The sequence below is a fragment of the Acomys russatus genome, chromosome 20 (assembly GCF_903995435.1).
Source record: "Acomys russatus chromosome 20, mAcoRus1.1, whole genome shotgun sequence".
In the NCBI taxonomy this organism is placed as follows: domain Eukaryota; kingdom Metazoa; phylum Chordata; class Mammalia; order Rodentia; family Muridae; genus Acomys; species Acomys russatus.
This window is the reverse complement of record NC_067156.1, coordinates 55,253,027-55,267,150: the sequence shown is the minus strand read 5'-3', so window position 1 is coordinate 55,267,150 and position 14,124 is coordinate 55,253,027. Positions and strand designations below refer to the sequence as shown.

Genomic DNA, 14,124 nt, shown 5'->3' with positions numbered 1-14,124 from the left:
ATGTATAGGCTTAATTTAAAGTTCCTGTCATTTTATCACTAGGTTGTATAAAATGTTGAGCATTATTGTCACCCTCAAAAACAAGCCATCAGCACTTTTTTTTTGGTCCTTTTTATGAGACTTTAATGAGATCCCTTCCAATGACAATCATCCTGCCTCAGCTGCCATAGTTCTCCATGGTAATTCACATATTTGTATTTTCTCAAGATCATTCATCCTTAACCTTAACAGCCTTCTATGTTAATTATCCAGAAATAGTGGAAAGCCCTGGGGAAGGAAGGAAGGAAGAAAAGAAAGAAAGACAGAAACAAAGAAAGAAAGAAGGAAGGAAAGCCCATTGCAATCGCTGAGGACTGCCAAAAAGTGTGCAACTCTTCCCCATTACTCAGAGGCCTCCTGTGATATGAATTGTGTGTGCTCTGTGTCTGTCTGGTGCAGTCTAACACACACAATTTTCCTTCCTTAAGAATTTGTAAACTCTCTAAGGGCTTTAATAAAATAGACTCCCAAATGGCAGGCAGCACAATGGAATGTATTGTATGGCACAGCATAGAAAATTAATGGTGGAGCTACAGCAACAATGATAGATTCCCATCTTTCCAAACGATCGCTGTTAGTGAAGGACATTTCACTCTGGAATTCCAGGTCCAAGGGAGCCTCAGCCCCTGTAAGAATTGAAACTGCCCATCTAGGAGAAATATCTTGTCATCTCCTGATATTTGAGAATAGGGCGCTTTGGAGGGAACTCATCTTCAGCTTAAGAGTTCACTGGCTTGATTGTGATATCAAGTTACAAGATTTTGGTAGTTAAAAATCACTTTGAATAAAAGAGCAAATTAGAAAGCAACTTTGTGTCTTCTTATAAATAGATCTTAAAATATTACCAGTCATAACATTCACAGGATCCAAGTAAATTTTGACTTTACATTTTGGGAGCTAGCCTCAATTTTTTCTGTGATTAGCTCTTCTAATTTATAATGTTTGCTTCACTGCTTTCTTCCTTTCAATAGGTTTTTTTTATAAGTCTCCAAAAACTTAATTATGGCTTATGCAAATATCATTTGAGGAAAAATAGGGTAATATTAAATCTTCAACAGCATTGTTAAGGTAAATGCTGAGAAAGTCACTGTAGGTGTTAAATGGCAATCAGGAAAAAATGGAGTGGAGGTGGAGATGCCTGGAGGAGAGTTTTCTCAGTTTTTCCCCACTAATTCCATTTCCTTGAGTCAGTCTTCTCCAACTATACCCAAAGGTGAATGCTTTAGCTTGTTAAAGAAATAAAGAAGGATGTTTGCTTCCGATCACGCACAGCTCAAAGGCTAAGCTGATAAGGGGACAGTGACAGTAATGTTTGCAACCAGCAGGAACTGGCTTTGCATCCCCAGGACACACACAAGGCCAGATGCAGAACCAGGAGCCTATAAAAGCCTGGGAGCTTCAGGGTGGGGAATCAGGCAAATGCAGTGGGGGATAAGTGAGCAAGGTGGAAGGTTATGACTGACTGTTAGGTTGTCCTCTGGGCTCCACATGTATGTTGTAGAAGCACACACTTGCATTAGTGCATATGAAGATACACACACACACACACACACACACACACATACACACTACACGGGGGGGGGGAGAGAGAGAGAGAGAGAGAGAGAGAGAGAGAGAGAGAGAGAGAGAGAGAGAGAGAGAGAGAGAGAGAAAGACAGAGACAGAGACAGACAGAGACAGAGACAGAGACAGAGACAGGGAGGGAATCTTAAAATCAACCTATACCAACATGATGCCAAAACTGAAAAAGCATAGATGAAACAACGAAACCACTTTTATCATAAGTACAGTCCCAAAGCCTGGTTCTAGCATTTTATCTAGTCACCTGAAGCTTTTATGTATTACCTGGGATCTCCAATGTTGTGTAACACCTGCAGAAAAATATAAATGCATTGAGTAAGGTATGCCTAACTTGGTAGAATGAACATTTTTTTCCTAGAAAGATGGGAGAAAGGAAACTAGCCTAGTAATTTCAATATGCCTAAGGACTGTACTTGAAGGATGCTTAGTATCACAAAGCTGCTAAATGACAAAATTAAGAGTCACATAGTGTCTGAGATGCATAGAAGTAAAATTTCAGGAAGAAGGGAGGCAGTGGTCGGAAAGGACAGAGGCGGGAGGAGACAGACTGCCAGGACTCCGGGATAGACTCTCGCCAGCCAGCTAACTTTGGTCACTGCTAGTAACAGGCATTGAAGAGAGATAATAGCAAGTGGGGAGGAGGGACATTCTCTTCCTCCTTCTTAAATTTAGTGTCTTGGGGGCCTGGGAATTAAAGTTATCAAAAGGAAAGGAAGAAAGAGAGAAAGAAAGAAAGAAAGAAAGAAAGAAAGAAAAGAAAAGAAGGAAGGAAGGGAAAGAAAGGGAAGAAGGAAGTGAGGGAGGGAGGAAGGAAAGAGGGAAGTAAAAGAAAGAAAGAAAAGAAGGGAAAGAAAGGAAGGAAAGAAGGAAGGAAGAGAAAGAAAACAGAAAGAGCAAAGAAAAGGAAAAAAGGAAATATCATCTGGAAGAATGGTACATGATTTTATTAATAATCACACACATGCGTGGAAGTTCATAAGAAGGGAACCTCAAAGGAATGGTTTAATTTGAGAATTTATATGCCATTTTAACAAATTAAAGACTTTGGGGCTTCAAGGCACAATAAGTTATAGGGGCACCACCAGGAATACCCAAATGAGCTAATGATGCAAGCTCATCTTGATGTTGCACTCAGACTCCCTTGTTGAGGATGAGCTAATGTTTTTCTGGTAGCTTCCTCCTAGCAAAGTGTGAAGCATCTTTCTCACTGAAAACACATGCCCTGCTTTATGACAGGTAGGATGGCAGGCATTTCTTCCCATCCAATCATTCTCAGTTTAATTGCTTGCAGCTCAAATTTACCCACATGCCAAAGTTGCATATTTGGAGGTGTCATACTCTGATCTCCCTCCAAAGGTAATATTGTGTTTTTAAAAAATAACAAATACTGCTACTGATTGATTGGATTGACTTTTACTCTCAGATTTTCTTTCCTACACTTTCAGCTTTTGTGAAATGATGCTGTGCTTGGTAATGCCTCTTCTGCATCTAATGCCATTACTGGCTCTGATTAAATCTTTGTGACCTGGTGTCATTGTTTTTAGTCTTCTTTAAAAAATTTTTTTTTAATTTCAGTGGCCCATAATTCTTCTAAGGCTTGGAAAAAGAACTCTAAGACATTGTCTTCAAAGAATATAGTAACACAAAACCCCTCCTATACTTCTGACTATAAGCTGAGAGATCCACATCTATTCTCCCTATGATCCTTAACATTAATACCAGTCCTAAGAGGTGCGCCATGGTGCCCCAAATTAGTTAATGGGGATAACAAGGCTGACAGAAGCTGCAATTCTTGATAAGGTGTCATAACTAGAGGGTGGCTTTCCTGTCCTTTAAAGTACTAGGCTGGGGAGATGCTCAGCTGGTAATGTGCTTGTATTGCAAGCATGGAACCTGAGTTCAGACACCCAGAGGTCTGTGAGGAAAAAAAAAAGCTGGATGTGGCCATGTGTATCTGTAAAATTAGTGTAGTGGTACCTAAGACAGGGGGATACCTAGAACTCTCTAGCTGACCAGGCTCGCCAATCACGAAACTCCAAGCTTGTCAAGGGACAAGGTAGATGGTAGATGAAATGGCTCAATTGGTAACGGTACATAGCTCCAAGCCTGGGGACCTGAAATTGAGCCCCAGGATGCACATGGTGGAAGGAGAGAGCCTAGTCCCACAAGTTCTTCTCTGAACTATATGTATACCCTTCTGTGCACACACATACAAAATAAGTGTTCTAGAAGACAAGGGGGAGAGTAATTGAAGAAAACGGCAGTGTAGACCTCTGGCTTCCACACATAGGTGTACACATACTTACATATACATGCACACCAATATATAGTATACACACATGCACACACATACATGCACGTACACACACTTAAAATTTTATATGACTCTTTAAAGTGAAAGAAGAAAATATTAAGACTTACAGCGGGCTGATGGATGCCTCAAGGCCTTTTCCACTACATTCCTGCAAATAGAGTCTCCTCACAGAGCTGCTCTGTAGGCCAAGCGTTAAGTCACTTGAACCTAATGCCATGCATGCTTTTGCTGGCTTTGTCTGCTTTTGGTATCTTTTCTTTTTAAATACAAAAATAAAGATATTCATTGCGGAGAAATTAGATTCACAAACTGTATGGCCCCAAGATACACAAACTAATAATTAAGTCAGCATTCTACGTAGTATTATTAATATCAAAAGGCATCTACCCAGAAGGCCATTTTATGAGTGGCTGGGCAATGAGAAGATAACATGTGAAGGAGCTGGGCTTTATTGAGCACTATTTGTTACATCCTTTTCATTAGGGAGGAGTTTGTTTTCCGCACAGAGAAGTTAAATTCATCCAGTAACTTTGTGGGGCCCTGACTTCACCCAAAACCATATAGAATGTAAAAGTTGAACTTTCTGATTGTGCTCAGCAATGTTCCCCAAGCCTAGCCCCACCGAAGACAGTTAGAAATTGGCAATTATTTGCTCTGAGAAAGTGTCTGATCCTATATCGTAATTAACCAGCGGTGCTTAACTTTCTCTCTGTTTCTCGGTCAGCAAACAAAAACCCTGTGCCAAATAGAAGCAGAGGACCATGGGAACAGAGACGGAGCTCAGCTCCTCTCCTTCTAACCAGTCTCCCAAGGCTGAGATGAACGCCCTGCATCATTTCATCGCCCGGTGTCGTGTTCAATGGGAATGCTAGCCTTGCAGTTGACTCCGAGTTCTCCCACCTGCACTGTGACCTGCAACTTTTTAGTTTTTGAGTGAAAGCTTCTTTCCTTGCCAGAAAGTGCTTTCTATTTGTGAAAGAATATGTAAAACAGCACCAGGTGAAGAACGACTTTTTCACCCAGTCTTGAAACCATCACAAAGAGACAAATTTTGCAGCTTTTACTTTGTGTGTGAATTTTTTTCCCTCTCCACACAGCTCTATTCATTGCCTGAAACAATGGGGCCAGTGTTGGCCAGCAAAGAATAGTGCTATTCATATGCCCTGTAGCCTGCACAGTGCCTACACTTGTTAGTCTTGGCTGCCCTGCTCTGCTGGCTGCTGGCAAAAAAAAAAAAAAAAAAAAAAAAAAAAAAAAAAAAAGTCGGGTCTATGTTGTTGGATGGAGCAGGCAGATCAGAAAATGAATGCTGGCAGCCAGATTCCCAGATAAACCTCTGCTCTGCTAGAAAACTCTTGTTGACATAAGCCTGTGCTTTGAGGGGTGTCTTGGAATTCCAAGCACTTGCGCCAGGTGTGAGGGCAGGTGGCAGCAGTCTCGTTCCATCCATCCTCGACCTCCAGCTACCAGCAATGCAGCTTCATTTAGGGTTCAATGCCTGCTGCAGGAATCAGACACCTGACTTTAAATTATGGCTCTAAAGTGGAATGGCGGGTAAGAAGGATCTCAAAGGGGTCTCAGGCTCCCACAATCTCTTTCTCTCTCTTTTTTTTTCTTCAGCAGATGAGGCGTAATACAGTACCCACGCTACTATGCTGTGATTAGCAGAATAACTGGTAATGATTTCTGTCATTAATGAAAGACTGCTGTGGCGGTAAAGACTGGCCGAGACCATTTTCTGTCTGGGTAGACGTCAACCACTGTGGAATGGGCAGGACAGTTACCACTGCAGTAATGGGCAGATGTCAGAGAGTGAGAGGGAAGTCTAACTTGAGAGTCAGCTGTTCTCACTGTCGAAGAGATCGAGAATGCTGTCCGTGGGGCACAAGATGTCCACTAGTGGCAGCCACTCTATTTCTCAAGGGCCCCACAAAAGGACAATCCTCTTGTGTGTGGTACTGTACCAGGAGGCCACAATCTAAATAGCTGCGTGTGGGGAATCCCACCGGGCCTCTTCAGTTCTGCACAACCTCGAGAGAACAGCATAAAAGCTACAGCGCATCCCAACCCATAATATTCCTTTCCTTTTCCTTTTTACAGAGATGAAATCTTTTTGGCTCCCATTGACTTCTGCGGGGAAGGAAACTGCCAAGTGCAGGCAACCTGTGGCAGTCTTGTAAAGACTCTGGCAGACTCTGGGATGACCAAGTGCGAGAAGCCTGATTATCTTCCCTCTGGAATCATCCCTGCGCAGAGCCAGGCAGGCTGCTGGAATCAAAATGGGTTATTAAGATCAGTACCGCAAAGGGGGCTGCAATTCCAAATCAGGTTCAACCTCCATCCATCAACTGAGGCCAGGGGGGAGCCTGTCTTTCAAGTTCTTTCCAACACATGATGTTTTGATCTTTGAAGTTTTCCTTGCAATAGATGTTAACCGCCTAGCTACCTTCTGTGAAGATGCTACCATGAAAGCCAACACACTTGGCACCAGTTTCCCTTGGCACAGTTTATATACACATACACTTGTCATAGTACCAGAGCTTTTCAGCCTGCTAATGTACTATACGGAGCATATACAAATTGTGAGGGCAGCTTTCTGGGTTATGTATATTCCAGAGGAAAGATAATGTATTCATGATGATTGTACACACGTTAACCAGCACTGTGAGTAGCAGACTCCACTTGGTGTGATCCCATAATTAGAAGACATTATTGCAATTCATAAATGGAATTAATTAAAATTTTAATTACATTTTCAAAAGATAATTTAATGAAAGTAGGATTGATTAGAAAATTATCAATGAATTTAAAGATTCATTTAAGGCATTTGTCTCTGTCACTTTCAGATTTCATTGAAATCAGTTAAAGTAATGGTAGGGTTGCCCATACTAGCATTTAAATAGTTCTCAGATTATGTCAAGAACAAAAAGTATCTAAGACATATCCTGAGCTCTTTCATGGAGTACTAAAGTGTGTGTGTGTGTGTGTGTGTGTGTGTGTGTGTGTGTGTGTGTGTGTGTGTGTATGTGTGGGTACATGTTTGAATGACGCCATGTGGAGGTCAGAGGATAATTCAAGTGTGTATCCTCAAATGCATTCTACATTTTATCTGACATATCAGTCTCTCACAGGCATGAAACTTCCTGTATGGTTGTAGCTCAAAGACAGGAAGCTTCCCTGGTATCAGCAAGGCACTGAGTTTTATCCCTGCTATAATGAGGGAACAAAAAGGTTTAAATTCCATAGAGATTAATGGGACACTAAGTCATTAGAAAAGAAACTGGCAATTGATTTACATTAACAAGCCGTGGTTACGTAAAGCAACAATGATAAACAATGAATAATGTGGTAGGATAGAAAAGTTAAGTAGAGGGGTTGGGGGTTTAGCTCAGTGGTAGAGCGCTTGCCTAGCAAGCTCAAGGACCTGGGTCCAGTCCTCAGCTCTGGAAAAAAAAAAAAAAAAAAAAAAAGAAATAAAGAAAAAAAGAAAAGTTAAGTAGAACTAAAATATTGGATAAAGCTGAGCAGTAGTGGTACATACCTTTGCTCCCAGCACTCAGAAGGTAGAGGCAGGTGGATCTCTGAGTTTGAGGCCAGCCTGGTGTACAGAAGAAGTTCTAGGAGAGCCAGGGCTACACAGGGAAACTCTTTCTGGAGAAACCAAAATTTAAAAAATGGTAAAATAGCATGTAAGGAGGAGGAGGGTAGAGTTTGAGTGTGTTTTAAGACATTGGCCATGAGAAAGTAGAACATAAAGATCTTTAGACTCTGTAGGATCAGTAAGTTTAGAATAGGGCTTGCGAATGCAGCTCAGTCGAGAGCACATGCCTATCGTGTGCAAAGCCCTGACTTCAGTCTCTGGCACAGTATAACCTAGGCATGGTGGTGTACAGAAAAGTTCAAGGTCATCCTTGGCTCCATAGGAAGCTCAAGGCCAGACCGATCACATGACACCGTGTCTTTGCAACAACAGCCACATGATTGCTCCCTTTAGAGTGACAAACAGTATAATTGAAGAAAATTTGTGTCTTTCAGAGCAATAAGATGGGGATAAGAAGCCCAGTGTCTTCAGAGTAAATTAAGAGAAGAAAAAGCCACAGAGAAGGAGCAGTAGCAAGTGTATTTAGGCAAGGTTCTCCAGAGTAAAGAAATAATCGAGCAAATATATGTTAAAAGAGGAGGTCCTGGATTGGGTTATATGAGAAAGGCTGGCTAGTTGAACAGTGGCTGTGTGTGCAGTGCAAAGTGGAGAACCAAGTGGCTTCTCACCCTACAAAACAGGGTGTCTCAGCAGGCGGTCACAGTATGGCACCTAGTGCCTGCTATCCAGCAGTGCCTGGAAAGTCCTTGATCTTCAGTTTAGGCTGGAAGGCAGAAGATGCTCAATTCTAGTGTTAGCAAATCATGGCGGCGGCGGCAGCAGCAGCAGCAGCAGCAGCAGCAATGGAATAGATGCACTCGCCAGCAGGAGTAGAAAGCAGCAGGCAAACACAGCACTACCTTTCCTCTAGACTTCTTTATATTGCATCAGCATCCCAGATATGTGTCACTCTGGATGGGGTTCTTCTCACCTTAGCTAGTCCTTCCATGAAGCATTTTCCCTTCCAATCAAATTGTCACTAAGATTCACAACCACAGTAAGAAAGCAAAAAGCAAGTCAGGGAAAGCAATAATACATGTTCATTATCATAAATCTAAACAGTTAAATACTACTAGAAATAGCAGCAAAAATATACTTCATCTGGAAAATTATGGTACAGGGCTTGACTAAATAGGCAACTAATGTGTACTTAGAAGTTTTCTAACAGTTACAACATCTGTGATTATTTGTATTTCTAAATCTCTGCATCTGTGTTCATATAAGTAAATAGCTATTATCCATATTTCCCATAAGTTAAAAAGGCACGGGATTCTACTTTGTCCTCATGTATAAAATTATGTATCCTGGTAATGTGGATCTACAAAAAGACAAGCCAGGCCAGCAATAAGTGGCCTTGTCATGGGGGGGGGTGTGGGTTGCTGAATGAAAATATTTGAGGTGTTGCATATTAGGGCTTCAGGCTTTAACAGTTAAAAGTAAAGGAGAAAAGTGACAGCCGAAAAAGAGCAAAACAAAACAAAAGGACAGCAGACAAATTAAGTGAGCATGCAGAGAAAAAAAAAGGCAAGAACTTTAAGAGATTCCCGAATACAGAAATCTACACAGTACCCTAGTTCCCTTTCCGATCTGAGCAGTGGTGAGAACACATCGGGGCGACGCTCCCCCAGGTTTGTTTTTTCCTCTCTCCGTCATAGCTAACAAGGAATAGGGAGAGTGATAGCCTGTCACTTTGAGGCTTCTCCCAACTCAAATGGCAGAGACTAACCCTGAGTTGTCATAACTCAGATGAAGCTGGGATAAAAATACACCTTGGAGAGCTTGCTCCCTGATTACAGAGGAACGCTGTTCTTTCTGATTTAAAACATAAATTCCTGCCAGCCCAAATGAATGTCTCTGATCTACCCTGAGTGGAAGATGTTTCGCCTTCCTTTGCTCAGATTCATCTTTGGTGACCCCGCCCGTATCCTGATTTAAAACCTGAAGTGAAAGCAGCAGCTTTTTGTTTCTTTAGTTACCTGCTTTTAAGTTTATCTTTGAAAGCAGCTCTCTTAATTACACACGTCATCAGAGATGACAGCTATTTCAAGTCCTGTTTCAACCGGTTTTCGCTTTATAGAAGCGAAAACAAAATTCCTCACTTGGCAGTTTTAACTCATAACTATTGTAGAGTTCTTAACCCAAAGACCACAATGGCTGTGGTCTTCATTTGGAGAAAACTGTAGGATCCAGTTTGCAGGACAGGACTTTCCGCTTTGCCTCACCCAGTTTTCTCAAAGAAAGGCTTCAGTTGTCAATGAAGGCACGCAGTGGAACCAACAAAGAGGAATAAAGAGATACTTGAGGCTATCAGTGGCACCACAGCAGCGAGTGCAGCCATTTTGTTAAGGCTGCCTGCAATTGCCAGCTTAGTCAAGGAGAGGCCTTATCTTTACCCCTGTGGCATCTTGCTGTAGGAATAACATTGAGTTCGTCATAGCTTATGGTGACTTCTGACTGATATTTACTCTCTTCTGATTGGGAAATACTCTTTACAACGTTTTGAAAATCATCACTAGTCTAGGGTGACCAATGTAATACTATTGATTGTTTTCCTTTGTTCTTTTTTTAGTGTAGTTTTAATTCATTAATTAATTAAACCCACTCTAGAATCCCATTTATTTATAATATTCATATATAAAATATCATAATAAACCCATAATTATTTTCTTTTTTAATTTAACTTTTAAAAAAATTATTCATTTTATATCCCAATCATAGCCCTCTCCCTACTCCTGGTCCCACCTTCCCTCCATCTTTTCCCCTATCTCCCTCAGAAAGGGGGAGTCCTCCTCCCCTACCAACTGACCTCAGCCTATTGAGGCTCATCAGGACTGCCCTGCATCCTCTTCCCTGGCCTGGCAAGGCTGTCCAGCTAGGGGGAAGTGATTGAAGACCAAGCAACAGAGTCCATGGCAGGGGACAGCCCCTGTTTCCCTTACTAGGGGACTCACATGGAGACTGAGCTGCCTATTGGCTACATCTGAGAATGGGGTCCTCTCCATGCATGATCTTTGGTTGGTGCATCAGTCTCAGCAGTGCCCCCTGGCCCCAGATTTGTTGGCTCTTGTGGAGCTCCTGTCCTGTCCAGGTCTTTCTATCCTCCTACTCTTCCAAAAGATTCCATGCACTTTGCCCAGAGTTTGGCTGTGAGTCTCAACATCTGCTTTGATCCACAACTGGCTGGAGTCTCTCAGAGGACCTCTACAGTAGGCTCTCATCCTGTTCCCTCTCTTCAGTCGCTTCCAGTGTCTATTCTATTTGCCCTTCTGAATGAGAATTAGGCATCTTCCCTAAGGTCCTCCTCGTTACTCAGCTTCTTTTGGTCTGTGGATCGTAGCATGGTTATCCTGTTTTATAAAAAAATATGGACTGCGTCACGAATTTGAGTGTCATCCTTGTGCATGGACCATGCTAATCTTCTCTGTATCGTTCCAATTTTAGTAAACGTGCTGCTGAAGCAGCTGTCCTTTGTTCTTTTTACATTGTATTTGTCAATATCTTATGTATAAATGCTCTACATGTATACCTGAAGAGGGCACCAGATCTCATTGTAGGTTGTTGTGGGCCACTATGTGGTTGCTGGGAATTGAACTCAGGACCTGTGGAAGAGCAGCCAGTGCCCTTAACCGCTGAGCCATCCCTCAGGCCTGCTTTGTTCTTTTTCACATTCCAGCCATTTCTGTTTTGTTTGTAGCCTCTCTTCTTTCCAGGAACATGGAATTGGTTCTAAAATAGTTTTTCAGTGGCTTAACACAATATCTTCCTGTAGTTATTACATATTTAAATTTCCTTTGGTGGAGTCTAATGGACTATTCTGATCCCATCTTTCCTTACCATAAACAATCTCCCTGGAGATTTATCAGGGTGACAATAATCAGTACTCAATAAGTAATGTATGTGGATGTGCACGTGTACATACATATATCTATATATGTACTTTGAATATATGAATCTCAAATGAAAGTGTCAAACACATCAATATTATAAATGAGTGTCTACTGCATGGTGTGGCACCTGACCTTTCATGAAATCCTCATAACCCCATTTATGAAAGAATTTGGAACAATGTTGAGATGATCACGTAGATTTGTTTGCTTGCTTGTTTTCTTTCTTGTTCGTAGGCTGAGAGGTGCACAATAAAATGGCCATTGCTTCTGATAGTCACCCAGTGGCTGCACCATGCTGATGACCAATAAGAATTCAGCAAAATATTTGTTGATTGTATAAAGTAATGAGCCAGGCTGAAGAATATGAGTGTCTACAATCAGGCCAAGGCGCTAGAATATGAGACTCAAATACATGCGGCTTTCCAACTGTTTTCTGCCATGCAAATGATAATTAGTGAATGATTTGCTATTTTAAACTTTATCCAATTTTTCATTAGTTTTAAATGTTTATCAATTATCAGATGAATATACATAGGATATAGATATAGTTTATTTCAGGTTTAAAAAATGGTATTTCCATACAACAACAACAACAACAAAGTGTTGATTTTTTATGTCTCTTTGGCAGAAAGTCTTAAGACCTTCTGGCCTGCCACATGAAAATCCTTTGCAGGTTTTGCAGAAGCTTAAAAAAAATTATTTTGTCTTGTTTTCTTTACTTTTTTTTTCTAACTCCAATAGTACACAGTGTACTCATAAGCATATCTCTAACTCTCTTACCAGTGAAGTATTTTATTTATATGTATCTATTTAAATTTCCTCCTGTGTGTTTTTGTCTTTCTTCTTCATGGTCTGTGTTGCCAGCTGAGGCTGTCAGTACAAGGCAAGCAGACTGATAGGAAGGAAGCAACATATTATAGCTTCTTCTCTAGGTTTATGAGCTGCACATTAAATTTGGGGCTGACTCTTTCACACATGCTGAGCCTGTTCTTGTGACCACCAGTGACTCCACATTCCCCAGTATAACCACTCTTCCTAATCCCAGTTAAAGTCTAGGGAATGGCTTTGGGAGGCACCTGATAAGGTCTTAGCATTTGCTTCTCCTCAGCCATGTTGATGCTCTGGAGACCCTTAGCCAAGGTATTCATGCACACCAGTATGGCCGGACAGTACGATCAGTCGTGAGCATCTGGAAGGACAGTTACACAGCTAGCTTTCCTTTCCGCCTTCTGATTCCTTGCAATATCTAGCCTTGCAGTTTGTGTACAGAAGTTGTTTCTTAAAGAATATGGACTGGAGATGGCCAGAGTCCTGCCACTTGGTAAGGAAAGAAAGGCTTTTGTTGGGAGCAGTGAACTTCATACAACATAAAATTCACTAGTTTAGAGTGAGCAATGCAGCAAATTTTAACACATTCAGGCTCGCGTTCAACCACGATATCCTTCTACTGCCTATCATTTTTATAATCCTTACCACCAATGCCTTAGACCGTCAGCCACTCTTGCTCAGCTTTTGGTAAAGCTGAATGTACTTTCCATAGGTTTGGATTGATTCATTCTGAGTGTTTCCTACAAATGGAGTCATAATGGTGACCTTTTGCATTTGACTTCTTTCACTTAGCTTAATGTCTTCATGGCTCATCCTCATTGGGCAGTGGGCAGGTGTCAGTATTTCATGCCTTGTTTTTGCTCAATTACATTCCATTTTATGAATCTATATGTGGTTTTGGTATGTGTGTGTGTGTGTGTGTGTGTGTGTGTGTGAGAGAGAGAGAGAGAGAGAGAGAGAGAGAGAGAGAGAGAGAGAGAGAGAGAGAGAGAGAGAGAGAGGAAAACCTTCAATGTTATTCCTTGATGCACTTTCCCAATATTTTGTTGAGACGAAGTCTCTCATTGGCCTGGAATTTGCCAGGTAGGCTAGGCTGACTAGTAAGCAAGCCCCAAGTATTGGCTTCTCTTCTGCTCCAGGCACTGGTATCTCAAGTGTGCACCATGACACCCAGTTTTTCTTACATGCATTCAGAGGGCCAAATTTATATTCTTATGCTTGCAAGGCAAGCACTTTACCTGTTGAGCCATCTTTCTATTCTTTATTCTTGTTCATTTCTATGCTACCTTTCCAAAGGACTTATGAGTTAAAGAGGATGTTTCTGTCTCAAAAGCCTGTCCTCTGGAAACAAAGCTAGGTATGTAGTCAATCAGGTAAATGATGCCTGATAGAGAAAAAATGCATTTACATCCATGGAATCTTTTTATTTTGACAACTTCTGAGCATGCCTAAAAATACAAAGGCTAGTTTAATAGACTCCTACACACCCATCACCTAGCTTCAGCAACTGACATTTGCTATTCTTATTTTATGTATCTGTCAAACATTATGTAAAACATTTCATGTTTATTTTTGTTTTATTTGTTACTGGGGTATTTTTAAGTTAACGGTAGAGCATATTATTTCATTATTTCACTTATATCTACTTGTATGAGTATTTACCACACCTTTAAAGCATAATTACAAAGTTAAAATCAGAATTCTATCACCCTACAATTCACTAGTATCATTGGTTTGTCTTTGAATTTTAAAGATTGTTTTAAATGTTTTCACAATTCTAAAACATGTATTAAAGTTCATTAATTTATTCTCTCTGTGTATATATTGTGTGCATG

General features: G+C 41.1%; 1 non-coding gene across 1 annotated transcript; it reads right to left on the bottom strand.

Moving 5' to 3' along the window:
* Positions 1-10,932: 10,932 nt before the first annotated feature.
* LOC127204852 (U6 spliceosomal RNA) lies at positions 10,933-11,035 on the bottom strand. Its single transcript, XR_007832540.1, has one exon. It is a non-coding gene; the product is annotated as a U6 spliceosomal RNA (small nuclear RNA).
* Positions 11,036-14,124: the final 3,089 nt, after the last annotated feature.